Source organism: Chrysemys picta, chromosome 12 (genome assembly GCF_011386835.1).
Source record: "Chrysemys picta bellii isolate R12L10 chromosome 12, ASM1138683v2, whole genome shotgun sequence".
Lineage (NCBI taxonomy): Eukaryota > Metazoa > Chordata > Testudines > Emydidae > Chrysemys > Chrysemys picta.
In genome coordinates this window covers 49,604,181-49,620,983 of record NC_088802.1, presented here as the reverse complement: position 1 = coordinate 49,620,983, position 16,803 = coordinate 49,604,181, and the positions used below count along the sequence as shown (strand labels likewise).

The window sequence follows — 16,803 nt, the reverse complement described above, 5'->3', positions numbered from 1 at the left end:
CACACAATTTATAACTTATTTATTTAACACACTCCTAGAAACCATAACATTGGATTTAGAATAAGTATTGTAGAACTAGCTCAACACTTTCTGAAACTATGACAGACAAATAATGTAGGCTCAGCTAGGTTCAACTATTGGAGTAGTATCAATGGGACCATGCTTGTAACATGATCTGGGTTTCCGAAGAGAGAGAATTCAGAGTTTTCCTATTTAAATTGGGTAGGTGATCTTTAGCTCTGGATAAAGAGACTTGCGTAGATCTGATACCTGGCAAGCTTCAGTCATTTATAATTCCTAATATGCAGGAGGCTATGAGTTACAGGTCTCTCTTGTCAGTAGACGTTTTTTTAAAATTCAGGGCATTTTTGTCCAGCTAGTAATTAGATCATCAGTTTATAGTAGAGGAAACAATACAGTAGAGCATTCAGTGATGGAGGGTTTTACTGCAATGAAGCAAATCTTTGGGTTCTGCTTCTTGTTGAATGTCTTTTTCCTCTAATCCATTTTCATAGATACATGAAATATATTGGACAGAACAGAGCTGTAAATTGTCTTTATCTCCTTTTTTCCTTATTAATGCTCTGCATGTGTATTTGTTAAGCAGTGAATTTGCCTTTCCACTCTTTTTGGTCCATTCATCTTCAGAGAAAGACTCCTATGCTCTTTTATGGACTCTTGATATGACTTTTTAAAAATAATTTTGGGCAAATCGCTTCTCTGTTCAAGAAGATTTAAATTAATTCTATTAGAAACAGAATGAATCTTGACTCTTCTTAGGTAATATACTGAAATCACTGTCTTATGGATTTCACATCAGTTGTTAAGGAAAGAGGTAAGAATTGAGTGCCTTAATTATTCAGAGTTACAGGTGGGGCAGCTCTTAGTTGCATCTGAACTCTTTAAGGCTATTTTATACGTATGTCTTAGAAGGATATACAATGTATGTTCATGAAAGAGTTTACTTTGGCTATGTCTACACTACACATCTCCGTGTCGCTACAGCTGTGCCGCTAAAAGTCGCACAGTGTAGCCGCTGTTTGTTGGCTCTCCTGCCGACAAAACTTCCAGCCCCAATGAGTGGCATTTGCGCTGTCGGCAGGAGAGTGCTCCTGCCGACAATGCGCTGTTTGCACTGGCACTTGTTGTCGCCAAAACTTGACACCCGCCGCGGACAAAACACGTCTGAAAGACAAAAGTTTTGTTGTTCAGTTGCTAGTGTTAACATAGCCTTTGTCTCTCACTTGTTTTTAAATGCCTCCTCTTCAAGATTAGAGAGATTAATCTTAGCCAGTGTTGCTTTTGATCTCCAGTTCACTTTTTTGTTGTGTGGCTAATTGTTCTTCATATTGTAGTAAATTGAGATAAATTTAATTGTAATTTAGAGTATCACACTACAAATGCAACAGTTAAAATAGGTAACTGAAGTTACCTTTATTGAATTTCCTTCTCCAACCCATAGTGTGCTTACTGGAATGTAAATTATAATCTGAATTTATTACAGATATGAGAAATGAAATCAGTAGCTTTTTACCTGCACATTAGGCTTTGTTGACTGCCAAAAATGTTCAATTTTTCAGATAAGCATTTTGGCAGTTTAAGCTTGTTAAATTTTGTCTTTTGGTTGGAGAACTGTTCAGTATTCTTGTAATTAATAATTTGCAGTGCATTTATGATGTGCTAACTGCTTTTCATACATTCAAGAAGGACAGTCTTGAGGGTACTAGGGAAGTTGAACAACATTTATACTGTGCAAAAATAATTGTGTTGGAAGCATCCTGGCTGGGTGACTGGTCTGAGAGGCTCCATCCGTGCTAGACCAGGAAATACAAAATCTTCACACTAGCCTTTGTTTTCCTAAAACGTCCCACCAGTGCTACCACTGGTTCAGTTCCACTGCCTGTGGCAATGATGGATATGCCAGTTGATACAGGATACAGGTGGGGACACACGTTTTGCTACTGTATTATTTAGACTTGATCTGAGCATGCCACAAGTGCTTCAAAAGTGGGAGTTCCTTAGATTTGAAATTGTATACATCCACTTAGAAACAACATTTCATGGCTGTACAGGAGACCTGCAAGTATAAACCAATGAGATTTTAATATACTCTTCTTTTTCTTCTGTCTGTATTGCAAAGGTTGCAGAATAATTTCTTCCTTTACCTCATGACAGCCATGTAAAATAAACCTGGACACATGAATAGACTTTGACGTGAGTGGCAGTAAGCCCATCACCGAATGAATCAAGGAAATGTGAATACGTTAGTCCCTTGTGCTAAGAATTCTATGGGTGTATGTTTTTTTTTGTTTTTTGTTTTTTTTTGTTTTTGGCTTGGAGTGTGGTAAGAGGGAGGAGGAATGGAAAAGGAAGCCCTTTGTTTACAGTAAAACAATACTGTGAAGTAGACATCATGATGTTAAAACAGGAGTCTAAACATGGCAAATCTAGGCAGACTCCATCTGGCTGTGTCCACAAGTCATTCAGGCATCCTAGGCGCAGACTACTGGAGTCTGATATTTTTTTTCTTACGGAAATTCAGAATTGCCTTGGAGACTATGTTCCAGTGTTTTATTACTGGACGAGATGACTGATTACTGGTTAAGCCATTACTGGCTTAACTATTTATATTCAGTGTTGCAATGCATTTTTCTAGTGTTTCTTCTGTGATAAATGTATGACATTTTCATATTTTTTAATTTTAATCTGCATGTGTATGTTAAGTACTTGCACATAATTGGTGTTTTGTTTAGTTTTAGCAGGAAACCTAAAATACTAACCCCAAGGCATATATTAGAGCTAGTAGGATAACAAAATTGAGTACAATAAATCTAAAGGAAAGAAGAAAAATGTACAATCGCTATAAAATTAGTTCTTCTTCGAGTGCTTGCTCATATCCATTCCATTAGGTGTGTGCGCGCCGCGTGCACGATCGTCGGAAGATTTTTACCCTAGCAACACCGGCGGGTCGGCTGTGGAGCCCCCTAGAGTGGCGCCTTCATGGCGCTGAATATATACCCCAGCCGACCCGGCGCCCCCTCAGTTCCTTCTTACCGCCCCTGACGGTCGTTGGAACTGTGGAGCGCTGCTTAGCTGTTCTCCACTTTCCCTAGCTTTATTGTTGTATCATAGTTGTAGTTATAGTTATAGTCTTAGAGTTTGTTGTAAGTTAGTTAAGTAGTTGTAAAGTTGTTCTAAATAGTCCAGGGGGTTAAGGGGGTCGTCTCCCCCCTTTCTCCCCCGGCCGCGGGGCCGGGCTCATGCCCAACGCTCCCGGCTTCAAGCTGTGCGCCTCCTGCGCTAAACCTATGCCCACGAGCGACCCGCACGAATCTTGTCTGAAGTGCCTGGGAGAGTCACACCAGACAGACAAGTGTAAAATCTGTAAGGCCTTTCGTCCGAGAACGAAGAAGGAGCGGGACTTTCGGCTCAGGCAACTTCTGATGGAGGCGGCTCTTAGCCCGGACGCTCCTTCCACGAGCAAGGCCCCGGCACCTAGCACCTCGGTGCGCAGTGCCCCGGCGGCACCGGCTGCGACGACCACGCGAGTGGCGTCAGACAAGCCTCCCCGGCACCGGACCTCGTCGGCACCGCAGACACAGCAAGTGCCTCGGCGCCGGTCCTTATCCCCAGGGCATAAAAAAGCCCATAAGACGGGGACATCAGTGCCGAAGACGCCAGCTCCCCCAGTGTCGGGGGTAGAGCCGCGTCCACCGGTGGAGCAACGGAAACAGTTGCCTCCGGCACCGTCGACTCCGGCGCCGAGGCCGTTGAGTCCGGTGCAAATAGCGTCTCCCCCCAGGCCGGCGGTGATACAGTGCCTCCCGTCGACTCCAGAGACCTTCGCGGCGGCGAGAGACTTAATAGCTCTCACGGAGCCGGCACCGCCTCAGCCACCGGCACCGACTGCACCGTTGACTCGCCCGGTCCAGTCGAGGGGGAAACCTGCTTTGATGCGCCCACCATCACAGGGGCTGGAACCTCGGCACCGGTCCAGGTCCCGAAGCAGGTCCCCACGCCGCTCGCAGTCCCGGCGCCGAATATCGTCTCGGCACCGGTCGTACTCGCGGCCAAGATCTACTTCGCGGCACCGCTCTACGTCTCGGCACCGCTATGATCGTCGGCACCGATCAACGTCGAGACGTAGTTCTCGGCACCGCTACGGTCGGCGCTCGACGTCGAGGGGTCGCTCCCGGCACCGGGCATACTCCAGGTCCTCGTCGAGGTCCAGATCCGACTCCCGGCACCGACGAGGTCATCGGCACCGGTCGCGGTCCCGGCACCGATCGCCGGCACCGCGCAGAGATAGATCATCTCCGGACCGGCACCGTGCGGCACCGCAGCCCACCGGGATGGTTTCATCTCTCTCGGCACCGCCATGGCCGTCTAGATCGGTGTCTCGCTCCTCGGAGGACTTGTCGAGATCGGCATACCCCCCTCAAGGGCGCGCCGATGAACAAAATTTCGGCCACTGGCAGGAGATGGCAGAGGACCAATCTCATGGACCATCTCACTGGTCGTTTTGGACCCCGTGGGCATACCACCAAGAACAAGGGGCTCCAATACCATCGACCTCTCGCTCGGGTCACTCGGTTAGAAGGGCCCCAGAATCCACCATCTCTCGGCCTCCGCCAGGAGGCATGGAGGCTTCGGTGTCCACGCCACCCGACACCAGGGACCCAAGTGCAGGTGATGCCCCGGCCCAAGAGCAAGGGGATCAGGACCCCCCCTTGGATCCGGTACCACCGGAGGCATCCTCTTCCTCCTCTCCGGACGAGGCAGTGGCGGGCACTTCATGTACGGGTCCCCCTCCGATAGATCTTCGGGCTCACCAGGATCTCCTGCGTAGGATGGCCCGTAATATGGACCTGCAGGCGGAGGAGATAGTGGAGGTGCACGACCCGATCGTGAACATCCTTGGAGCAGATGCCCCATCGAGGGTGGCGTTACCTCTGATCCGCACGATCCAATCGAATGCGGATACGATATGGCAAACTCCTGCCTCCATTCCACCCACAGCGAGAGGGGTGGAAAGAAAATACTTTGTCCCCTCTAAGGACTATGGGTACTTGTACACCCACCCCCAACCGTGCTCACTGGTGGTGGAATCAGTGAATGCACGAGAGCGCCACGGCCAGCAGGCTGCAGCGCCTAAATCAAAAGAGGCTAAGCGGCTCGACCTGTTTGGCCGTAAGGTCTACTCAGCCGGAGGGCTACAACTGAGAGCGGCGAACCAACAGGCGTTACTGAGCCGCTACAATTTCAACTCCTGGAACTCTATGGGGAAGTTTAAGGAGTTGATTCCCCAAGAGTCCAGGGAAGAGTTTGGAGCCATGGTAGAGGAGGGCAAGAAGGTGGCTCGGACCTCCTTGCAGGCCTCCTTGGACATTGCAGACTCAGCGGCGAGGACCCTGGCTTCGGGCATCGCTATGCGCAGGATCTCCTGGCTTCAGGTTTCGGGTTTGCCTCCGGAGCTGCAGCAAACCCTACAAGATCTGCCTTTTGAGGGGCATGGATTGTTCTCGGATAAGACGGATTCCCGCCTGCAGAGCCTCAAGGACTCGAGAACAATCATGCGCTCCCTGGGGATGCATGTTGTGGGCCCCCAGCGCAGGCCATTTAGGCCGCAACCTCAGCGCTTCTACCCCCCCCCGCCTCGTCAGAGACAAGACTCGGCCCGGAGGCGAGGGCGAGGTGGTAGAAGAAGGTGGACCGGCCCTCAACCCGGCCAGAACCAGGGGCCACCTCGACCACCTTCAGGCCCCAGGCAGAACTTTTGAAGGTGCGGTCGAGGACGGCGCCCCAGTCATCCCCCAGGATCCAGCCCCCTCCTTTCGGGATCGCCTCTCCCACTTCCACCGTGCTTGGTCCCTTATAACTTCGGACCGTTGGGTCCTCCGCACGGTGGAGAGGGGATACGCTATCCAGTTTTCTTCTATCCCCCCCTCCTCCCCCCCTTCCCCGTCCCTCTTCAGGGACCCTTCTCACGAGCAACTTCTTATACAGGAAGTTTCTACGCTCCTCGCTATGGGGGCCATAGAGGAGGTTCCAGTGGAATTAAGGGGCAGGGGATTCTACTCCCGTTATTTCCTCATCCCCAAGTCCAAAGGAGGTCTGCGACCCATCTTGGACTTGCGCGGACTCAACAAATTCGTAGTAAAGTTGAAGTTCCGCATGGTCTCTCTGGGGGCCATTATCCCTTCCCTCGATCCTGGAGACTGGTTCGCCGCCCTCGACATGAAAGACGCATACTTTCACATTGCTATTTACACGCCTCACAGACGCTTCCTGCGATTCGTGGTAAACAGGGTGCACTACCAATTTGCAGTCCTTCCCTTCGGCCTATCCTCGGCCCCACGGGTGTTCACGAAATGTATGGCTGTCGTGGCAGCGTACCTTCGTCGGCAAGGGATACAGGTGTTCCCGTACCTAGACGACTGGCTGGTACGCGGTCGCACCAAAGAACAAGTTCGCGATCACGTCCACATAATAGTGCGCACATTCAACAAGTTGGGTATCCTACTCAACAAGGACAAATCCACTCTAGAACCTACCCAGAGAATAGAATTCATCGGTGCGGTTCTAGACTCCAGACGCGCACAAGCCATCCTGCCAGACAATCGCTTTTGCACCATCACGAGCCTCATCCAAGGACTCAAGGCCTTCCCAACTACCACGGTGAGGTCATGCCTTACCCTGCTGGGTCACATGGCTTCCTGCACGTACGTAACCAGGCATGCCAGACTTCGGCTTCGCCCACTCCAGACCTGGGTGTCATCAATATACCGCCCACATCGGGACAGCCTGAATATGGTGGTCACAATCCCGAACTCGGTCCTGACCTCCCTCACATGGTGGCTAGATCACAATGTGGTTTGCGAGGGGATGCCGTTTCACGCCCCACAACCCTCTCTGCACCTGGTCACAGACGCTTCATCTCTGGGTTGGGGCGCCCATCTCAACGAGCACCATACCCAGGGCCTGTGGACTGCACCTCAGCTAGCCCTACACATCAATGTTCGGGAACTGATGGCGGTGCGCCTGGCGTGCCAGGCATTTCTCAATCTCCTACGTGGCCGCTGTGTGTTAGTTCTCACCGACAACACCACGGCCATGTTTTACATCAACAAGCAAGGAGGAGCACGTTCGTCAATTCTATGCCAAGAGGCCATTCGCCTGTGGGACTTCTGCATCGCCCACTCAATCCATCTCACGGCATCGTTCCTCCCTGGAGTCCAGAACACTTTAGCGGACCGACTCAGCAGGTCCTTTCAAACGCACGAGTGGTCTATCCGTCCGGACATCATACATTCCGTCTTCCAGAAGTGGGGGTTTCCCCAGATAGACCTGTTTGCATCTCGAGACAACAGGAAGTGCCACGTGTTCTGCTCCCTGCAAGGTCGAGCCCCAGGCTCCCTCTCGGATGCGTTTCTCCTTACCTGGAAAGACCACCTGTTTTATGCCTTCCCTCCGTTTCCTCTGGTCCACAAGGTACTGCTCAAATTGCGCAGAGACCAGGCACAGGTGATTCTGATCGCTCCAGCGTGGCCGAGACAACATTGGTACACCACGCTGCTGGAACTCTCGGTTCAGACACCGATCCCGCTTCCGTTGTATCCGGATCTCATCACGCAGAACCACGGCCGGCTGCGTCACCCCGACCTGCAATCACTCCACCTCACGGCGTGGCTGCTCCATGGTTCACCCAGGCAGAGCAACAGTGTTCACACTCTGTCCAACAGATTCTGCTGAGCAGTAGGAAGCCTTCAACACGGACCACATACTTGGCCAAGTGGAAGCGGTTCTCCTGTTGGTGCGAGCAACGAGCCACGTCCCCATTGCACGCACCTATTCCTCTTATTTTGGAATATCTCCTCTCCCTAAAACAGCAGGGGTTGGCGATATCTTCAATTAGAGTTCACCTGGCCGCTATATCGGCCTTCCATCCAGGGGAACTCGCGTCCTCGGTATTCTCTAACCCGATGGTCGTTAGATTCCTCAAGGGCTTAGACCGGATGTACCCACAACAACGTCAGCCCGTTCCGACGTGGGACCTCAACCTGGTTCTCTCCAAGCTCACAGGTCCTCCATTCGAGCCACTGGCCACCTGTTCACTTCTGTACCTATCCTGGAAGACAGCCTTCCTCGTAGCCATCACCTCAGCAAGGCGCGTTTCTGAACTCAGGGCGCTTACATCCGAGCCCCCTTACACAGTTTTCCATAAGGATAAAGTGCAGCTTCGTCCACATCCTGCCTTTCTCCCTAAGGTGGTTTCTCCATTTCATATCAACCAGGATATATTTCTCCCGGTCTTTCACCCTAAACCACATGCTTCTCGCCAGGATCAACGTTTGCATTCTCTGGACGTACGCAGGGCCCTGGCCTTCTATATTGACCGCACAAGGCCCTTTAGAAAGACGACGCAACTCTTCGTTGCAGTGGCCGACCGAATGAAAGGCTCACCGGTCTCATCACAACGCCTATCCTCCTGGATTACGTCTTGCATCCGGACTTGCTACGACCTGGCAGGTGTCTCAGCACCCCACCTCACCGCTCACTCCACGAGGGCACAAGCTTCCTCGGCGGCTTTCCTGGCGCAAGTTCCGATCCAGGACATTTGTAGAGCTGCGGTTTGGTCGTCAGTCCACACGTTTACAGAACACTATGCACTAGTGCAGCAGTCCAGGGACGATGCTGCCTTTGGATCAGCGGTTTTGCACACAGCAATGTCTCACTCCGACCCCACCACCTAAGTTGGGCTTGGGAATCACCTAATGGAATGGATATGAGCAAGCACTCGAAGAAGAAAAGACGGTTACTCACCGTTGTAACTGTTGTTCTTCGAGATGTGTTGCTCATATCCATTCCAAACCCGCCCTCCGTCCCCACTGTCGGAGTAGCCGGCAAGAAGGAACTGAGGGGGCGCCGGGTCGGCTGGGGTATATATTCAGCGCCATGAAGGCGCCACTCTAGGGGGCTCCACAGCCGACCCGCCGGTGTTGCTAGGGTAAAAATCTTCCGACGATCGTGCACGCGGCGCGCACACACCTAATGGAATGGATATGAGCAACACATCTCGAAGAACAACAGTTACAACGGTGAGTAACCGTCTTTTTCTGGTATACTTTGCAGCCCTTCAAATAGTATTTCAGATTACTAGGACATGCTTTCATTTTCTGGATTCCTTAGGTTGCACTCTGGTGTCTGGAAGTGGGTTATTGATTTGTGCTGTTTGTTTAGTTGGAGATCAGATTTGCTTTGTTCTTACTGACAAAATGCTTACAGGCAGACTTATGTGAACCTTTTAAAATGGGTGTTTTTTACACATTGTGTATTAAGTTTTATTTATTAAATGCAAATCAGCTAAGTTGAACTTTACAAATTTGTGTTATGTGAAGGATAAATTAGAACTCTGATCATTATTAAAGAAATATCTAAGGATGAAATTTCTGATAGTAGAAATTATTCTAATATATAATAAAGAAGGCTTTATATATTGTTCAGAAACTATTCTGCCTTGCACTTAGATTTCAGCCTAACAATAAAATTTTTTTCCTTTTGGGTTTTCTTTGTATTTTTGCGCTATTAGAATAATTGTGTTTTAATGTTGCACTAAAGTATTTTGATAACATGTTATAATTTTATTATTAGCTGAATCATTCTTTTAGATTATCTTCCAGATAAACAGAACTTTAATTAAAAACCAGGTCATGTGTCAATATTTACTTTTATACTTTAAATAATTTAGAATTATAATGTTGAAAGATAATTGTAGGCCATTAGTTCCAGTTGTAGTCTGAATAATTTGACATTATTGATTTCAATACAGTATTGGAATTTTGTCTGACATGGGAGAGCCTTGATTTCCAAACAGGTGAAATATGTTGCGGAAGTAATTTGTATTTCTTAGTGTTAAAAAGACCCCATCAACATGACATATAATCTGTCTTCTGCCATTCTTTTTGTTTGATTGTAAATGTGCTTGTGACGTGTTTGGGGCAAGGACTGTCCTATACTTTGCAAGGCAGTGCCTATTATAATGCAGGTTTCATTCAGTGACAGACCTGCGGGTGGCTATATTACAACAGAAAAAGTTCAAAAACAGACTCCAAAGAGAGACTGCTGAGCTAGAATTGATATGCAAACTAGACACAATCAACTCCGGTTTGAATAAGGACTGGGAATGGCTGAGCCATTACAAACATTGACTCTATCTCCCCTTGTAAGTACTCTCACACTTATTATCACACTGTCTGTACTGGGCTAGCTTGATTATCACTTCCAAAGTTTTTTTTTCTCTTAATTAATTGGCCTCTCAGAGTTGGTAAGACAACTCCCACCTGTTTATGCTCTCTGTATGTGTGTATATATATCTCCTCAATATATGTTCCATTCTATATGCATCCGAAGAAGTGGGCTGTAGTCCACGAAAGCTTATGCTCTAATAAATTTGTTAGTCTCTAAGGTGCCACAATACTCCTGTTCTTCTTTTTATTATAATGCAGCTGCTATTCTGATTGGAGCCTCTTGGCACTACTGTAATGCAAAATAAATAAATAAATAAATAAATTCAAAACATGAAGTTAATAGTTGAAGGTACCACGTGCCTTTGAGTCTGTCTGCTAATGTTTGTGGCTTTATAACCACTTTTTAAAAATAGTCTCTCTCTTGTGGGAATCTCAAAGGAAACTGAATATATAGGGGTAACAGTGAAAGTGACTATACACAAAGTGTTTTCAGATGCATAGAATAAAGTGAAATCAATATTTTTTCTACTCTTTTTAGTTATATGCCTCTTAGATGTGACTTGTAATAATAGAGTTTTAAAAAACCCCACATTTCTATCTGAATTTGTAAGTTTAAGTTGTCCCTTTTTAAAAGCTTGGGGTGGGTCAGGGATGTTATTGACTGCTCTCAATTTGGCATCTCATAGTGAAATCTCCATATTTAAAATGCATGCTGTAACTGTAAACCAGAGAGTGGGGGGGAAAAAAAAGTAACAACCCTCACTGCATGATGAAAACCTGCCTTTTAGCTGGACAAACCCACTGGCACTGGTATGTTAGTGATCCTGGGTAGCTTTATTGTGGTGTCTCCTCCATTCTCATGAGCAGGAATAGCATTGAAACATTCAAAATCCTAATCTCTCAGCATGTGCACCTGTGAAATTAAATGTGGAATATTTACCACCCTCGAGTGTTCCTTTATAGTTATAATTAAGTACAACCTTTTAAAATTTTATGAACTTTATTATTAACTAAAAATAACTCTTTAGTTTATGGGGGTGTTTTATAATTTGCAATTCACTCAGTTGAAGAAGCCCTTTCTGTTAAATCTGAGGACTCAGAAAGATTTCCAAGTGAATGAAGATTAACTGCCCAAACCAAAAAAAAAAAAAGTCAGTGTCAGGATAAACAATATTCTTTGTAGATTGTTCCTATTTTATCTTGCCACATGTTTGCAACGCTGCGTGACAATAATTTAATTTGTACTTAGACTTTTAGTTAGTTGCAATTTCCCTTGTTAGATTTCTTAACATTTCACTTTATTTTATACCTCCTTTCTTTTATATCTGGGGAAAAAACAGAAAAATAAAAGTTGCTGTGTAGCATGCCAGCAATTAAAGCAAACAGTAGAATTTGGTTAGAAATGTTAAAGACTGTCCTTCTGGAACTTGTGTGTGTGTATGCTTTCTTGAACTTCAGTTATGAGAAAAAATCTCATTTGTAAAGGGTAGAAAAAGTTCACAAAACATGCAGAAAAGTAGTGTCCGCTAAGTGTTCAAAATGGTCTAAACAGTTTGTGTCTCAGGAACAGTATCCTAAAAGTGTGTGTGTGTGTGTAGTCTCCCTGAAGTAGTTTCATTCCAATCAGCAGTGTAATTGGAATGCAACAACAGTCTGGAGGAGGAAGGAGAATTTTTGGCAAGAAGAGACAGAGCAGTTGGGAGCTTTATTCAGATTAAAGCATAGACGACCATTCATTATCGGTACATGCACATTAGCAACAGCATAGCATTGTGTTTCTACAGCTGGGACTTATTTTAATGATTGTATTGCACTGTATATTACATGCAAACTGCTGGGATCCAATCTCAGAAAACCATATTAATGATTTCCAAGATGATGTTTGGGTAGAGAAAAATGACAATTTGTCTCTAAAATGAACTATTGTGTTGAGAACTGAAGGGCAGCATGTCTTTCCCTCCCCCACTCCACATGTTACATAGGGTCTGAAAGAAATACCTTTTTTTTTTTTTTTTTTAAGAGCAGACTCTTGTGTTAAAATAACTATAATGTTGAACCTACTGGTTGGGTTTAAAAGGCTGAAATAGTTTTTCTATGGTGATGACATGTGAAAAGACAGAAGATTAGTAAACATAATCTTAGTTTTGGACTCAGTCCTTTTTTCTCTATAAATTTATTGCTGGCTGTTGTCACGGTATTGGTTGCTTTTGGATACAGTATTGGCAATGATAAGTGTTCATTTTCTTATAGCATAACCATGTACTGAGCTTTAAATATATTTGTTTTGCAATTCCTTTCCTGTTTCTGCAGTTTAACAGACTTGACTTCTATGGTCATGTGAGGTTTTTTATTTTTTAAATCTTTTTTGACCTAAAATCAAGATCTTTCGGTATCTGTTTTGTTCTGTGGACATCTGAATGGTATACGTTGGGATGAAATACATAAATATATTTATCAAAATTAAAACTCTTTAATAATTGGATGCTTCAAGGAAATCTTATTCTTTACTTTAAAAAGTAGTTAAGCATTTCATCTTTTAATAACACTTTATTTTTATATAGCATCTTTCATCTGAAGATCTCAAAGTGCTTTAGAGATGCTAAATATTTTGTATTGTGTTAAATTCTAGGGCTCCAATTATAAATTAGTGCCCCGTTAGACTAGGCACTGTACAAACACATACAAATATCAGATTTTACTTATATAACACAAGAAACAATAGATGAATACAAAAGATGGACAGGGGAGCACAATGTAACAGATACTAACTCACAACACTCCTATGAGATAAATTGTATTCCCGTTTTACAGCTGTGTGGGAAACTGATGCACAGATAGTGTTGGCTAAATCATTTAACCTACTTATGTTCCCTTGGCAGAGTTGGATTCAGTACTTATGGGTCTATTTCCAAGACCGCTGCTCTAACCACCAGGCAACTAACAACAAACCAGCTATCCCTGGTAGACTATCTCCGAGAGTCTAATTCTGAGGGTATGTCTACACTTAAACTGTTACATCAGCACAGCTGCAGCTATAATGCTTCAGTGTAGAAGCTACCTGTTCCGACAGGCTGGGGGTGCTCCTGTTGGTGTAGCTAATCCACCTCCCTGAGAGGTGCTAGCTAGGTTGATGATGGAAGAATTCCTCCATCGATGTAGTGCTGTCTACGCTGGGGGCTAGGTTGGAATATCTACGTCTCTCAGGGGTGTGGATTTTTCACACCCCAGTGAAATACAAGTATACCTGTGTAAGTTCCCAGTATAGACTAGCCCTGAATGTGCATATTAATCTAGTACCTTAAAGCCTTAAGGCATGTCTACACTACAAAAGTAAGTCAACCTAATTTATGTTGGCATACAGCTGCCACAGTAATTGTATCACTGGTGCATGTCTATGCTTTGCTCATTGTGTCAGCGGCGCACAAGCCAATTATGTACCTGTTATTCTGAAAGCCAGTCACAGTCGATGTAAGCAACAGAGTGTCTACACTGACACTGCATCAACATAACTACATCAACGCTGATTTTATGCCTCTCATGGAAGTGGAGTTATTAAGCAGTGTAGCGGGTGAGTTACGTAAATTTTAGTGTAGACATTTATGCAGTTAGGTCGATGTAAGCTACTTTGCGTCAACCTAACTCTGTAGTGTAGACCAGACCTTAGTCTGTTTAATTCTCTAGTAGTACAAATGTTGGCTTGCTGGGTAGGAGCCATTGTAATCCATCACATCATTGTGTCTGCTGCACGTTCACATTGGGCTAGTCTACACATTGGGCTAGCCACGGCAGCGCTTTAACATGGCTTGTGTCGTCGCGGCAGAGCGCTGGGAGAATGCTCTCCCAGTGCTCTAAAAACACCACCTCCACGAGGGGGTACCTACTAGCGCTGGAAGTGCGGCTCTCAGTGCTGGGACACTGTTAACACTGGCGCTTTACAGCGCTGAAACTTGCTGCGCTCAGGGGGGTGTTCTTTCGCACACACCCCAAGCAAGAAAGTTGCAGCACTGTAAACTGTCAGTGTAGACAAGCCCATTGTCTCCACATGCTAATACTTTTAGTAAGCTTTTGAATAAAGAGAAGAAAAAATAGCATATATTTTATTTTGGTAGAGCTGGGGAGAGGGGAACATCTTGCATTGCTAGACAAATTCAAATAGACCTTTTACAATGCTTCTTTCCCCAAGACCTACACTGTGGCCATCAGCCTCCGGTGGGAGATTAGACTGTGTGGAGAGTTTATATAAAAATAAACTCAAACATGATGCTAACAAGTTGTATACCTATTCCCAGCTTAATTACTTTGCTTGTATATGTATTTCTTTCCTCTGCTCATGTCTTTTTAGATGGTAAGTTCTTGGAGGCAGAGTTTGACATTTCCTCTGTGTTTGTGGATAGCACAATGGGGCCTTGATCCTAAGTGGGGTCTTCTAGAGCTCCAGCCGTACATTAATCATCATAACCCTTGACAATAGCTAGCTACACTTTGCACCCTCCCACAGTATCTGCTACTACATATCCTAACTAAAGCTGCGATTCTGTCATGGAGGTCGCAGAAGTCACGGATTCTGTAACTTCCATGAATTCTGTGACTTTTGCAGCTGCAATGACTGGTGTGGCTGATCCCAGGGGAAGCACCTGAGCAGCGGTCTCAGGGGCAGTCAGTCCCTGCGCCCAGTGCAGGGGCTAGCCGTTGGCCACCGGACCCCCACAACAGCAGTGTCTCGAGGTCCCCCAGAGCAGCAGTGCTCAGGGCCTAATGAGGTGCTAAGTTTTAGTCAGGGGTATTTATATATTAAAAGTCATGGACAGGTCAGGGGCCGTGAATTTTTTTGTTGCCTGTGACTTGTCCATGACTTTTACCAAAACTACCTATGACTAAATCTCAGTCTTAATAACAGTAAGTAAACTAATCAGTGAAATAGTTGTCAATATCATCATCTAAATCATCACTAGGTTTCATAGTCAACAACACATTAACATGAATTCACATTTCTTTCAAAGCTATTGTTTAAGGCTACCTACAGACTAAGGGAAACATTACTGTATTTGCTTATACTGAGTTCAGATTTTGAAAGTTTTATTTGTAAATGTAGGAGTAGAGACTTACTTTAAAAAAAAAAAACCCTTTAGATTCTAGAATATTATTCAACAATATATACAGTCTTGTAGTTATCTTATGTGGGCACCTGTTTATAAAGGATTTGTCTCAAACTGGTCACAGTAAATCAGGCACAAAAGATTGCTTTGTAATTATTCTGCAGTTAAAAAAACCAAACTTTTTTAAATGTACCAGATATATTTAAGAATTAAATTTCATTTTTTAAATGATTTATTCTTATAAAGAGGGTCATTCACACACTGGGCGTAACTTAATACTTTACAACCTAAGCCAGGGGTCAGCAACCTATGGCACGCATTCCAAAGGCGACACACAAGCTGATTTTCAGTGGCACTCTGCTGCCGGCCTTGGGGGCTCTGCTGCTGGCCTGGGGTACCGGTCTGGGGTTCTGTCCACAGGCTCCCTGCCGCCGGGGTCTTGGCCGCCAGCCCCGCTCAGCCCGCTGCTGGTTTGGGGTTCCGGCCGTAAGCCCCTTGCCAGCCGGGGTCCCGGCCGCTGGCCCCGCTCAGCCCGCTGCTGACCTGGACAGAACCCCAGGCCGGCAGCGGACTGAGCGGGGCCAGCAGCTGGGACCCTAGCTGGCAGGGGCCGGCGGACAGAACCCTGGGCCGGGAGCGGGCTCAGTGGCTCAGCTCGCTGCCAGTCTGGGGTTCTGTCCGCTGGCCTCTGTAAATGTAAAATGTATTACTGGCACGCAAAACCTTAAATTACAGTGAATAAATGAAGACTTGGCACACCACTTCTGAGAGGTTGCCGACCCTTGACCTACGCCCACTTATTTTTCATACTCTTCTTAGGCTTTCATTTTAAATCATATATAAAGATGCAGTTTGTTATTCCCCTTGCAATGCACCTCCTCTTCTGGTTTATGTTGCAATGAAGTCATGGTGCTAAATCTGCTTTCTCCACCCTAGCTCCTTACTCCCTCTGTCCTATTCTTATCTCTTGAGTGGGCCTGGAGAAAGCCCACCTCAAGCTCAGAGTGAGTTTGTCATTTTTCTTCCAGACTTTTTCATTGCTGAGACCATTAACTCTCTCAACCAGACTTGTAGCTTTGGCATCATCTTTGCTCGTGAAGAAAGTCAATAGGGAAGGGTTATTTACTCCTCATAACACAAGAACTAGGGGTCACCTAATGAAATTAATAGGCAGCAGGTTTAAAACAAACAAAAGGAAGCATTTCTTCACACAATGCACAGTCAACCCATAGAACTCTTTGCCAGAGGGTGTTGTGAAGGCCAAGACTACAACAGGGTTCAAAAAAGAGCTAGATAAATTTCATGGAGGATAGGTCCATCAATGGCTATTAGCCAGGATGGGCAGGGATTGTGTCCCTAGCTACTGTTTGCCAGAAGCTGGGAATGGGTGACAGGGCATGGGTCACTTGATGATGCCTCAGAGGGAATGAACAGAACAGGGAAACTGGCATTGGCCACTG

The 16,803-nt window shown here is 45.8% G+C and overlaps 1 protein-coding gene across 17 annotated transcripts in view; it reads left to right on the top strand.

Annotated features, from left to right (window-relative positions):
- Positions 1-16,803, top strand: part of SMURF2 (SMAD specific E3 ubiquitin protein ligase 2) — a 98,535-nt gene that overhangs the window by 19,051 nt on the left and 62,681 nt on the right. The window contains exon 1 of one of the 17 annotated variants that reach the window (XM_065563649.1): positions 13,132-13,239. The exons of the other annotated variants lie outside the window; for them this stretch is intronic. The gene's annotated coding sequence lies outside the window, so the exon portion shown is untranslated. Of the gene's footprint in view, positions 1-13,131; positions 13,240-16,803 lie in introns of those variants that run through there. 17 annotated transcript variants of the gene reach the window in all.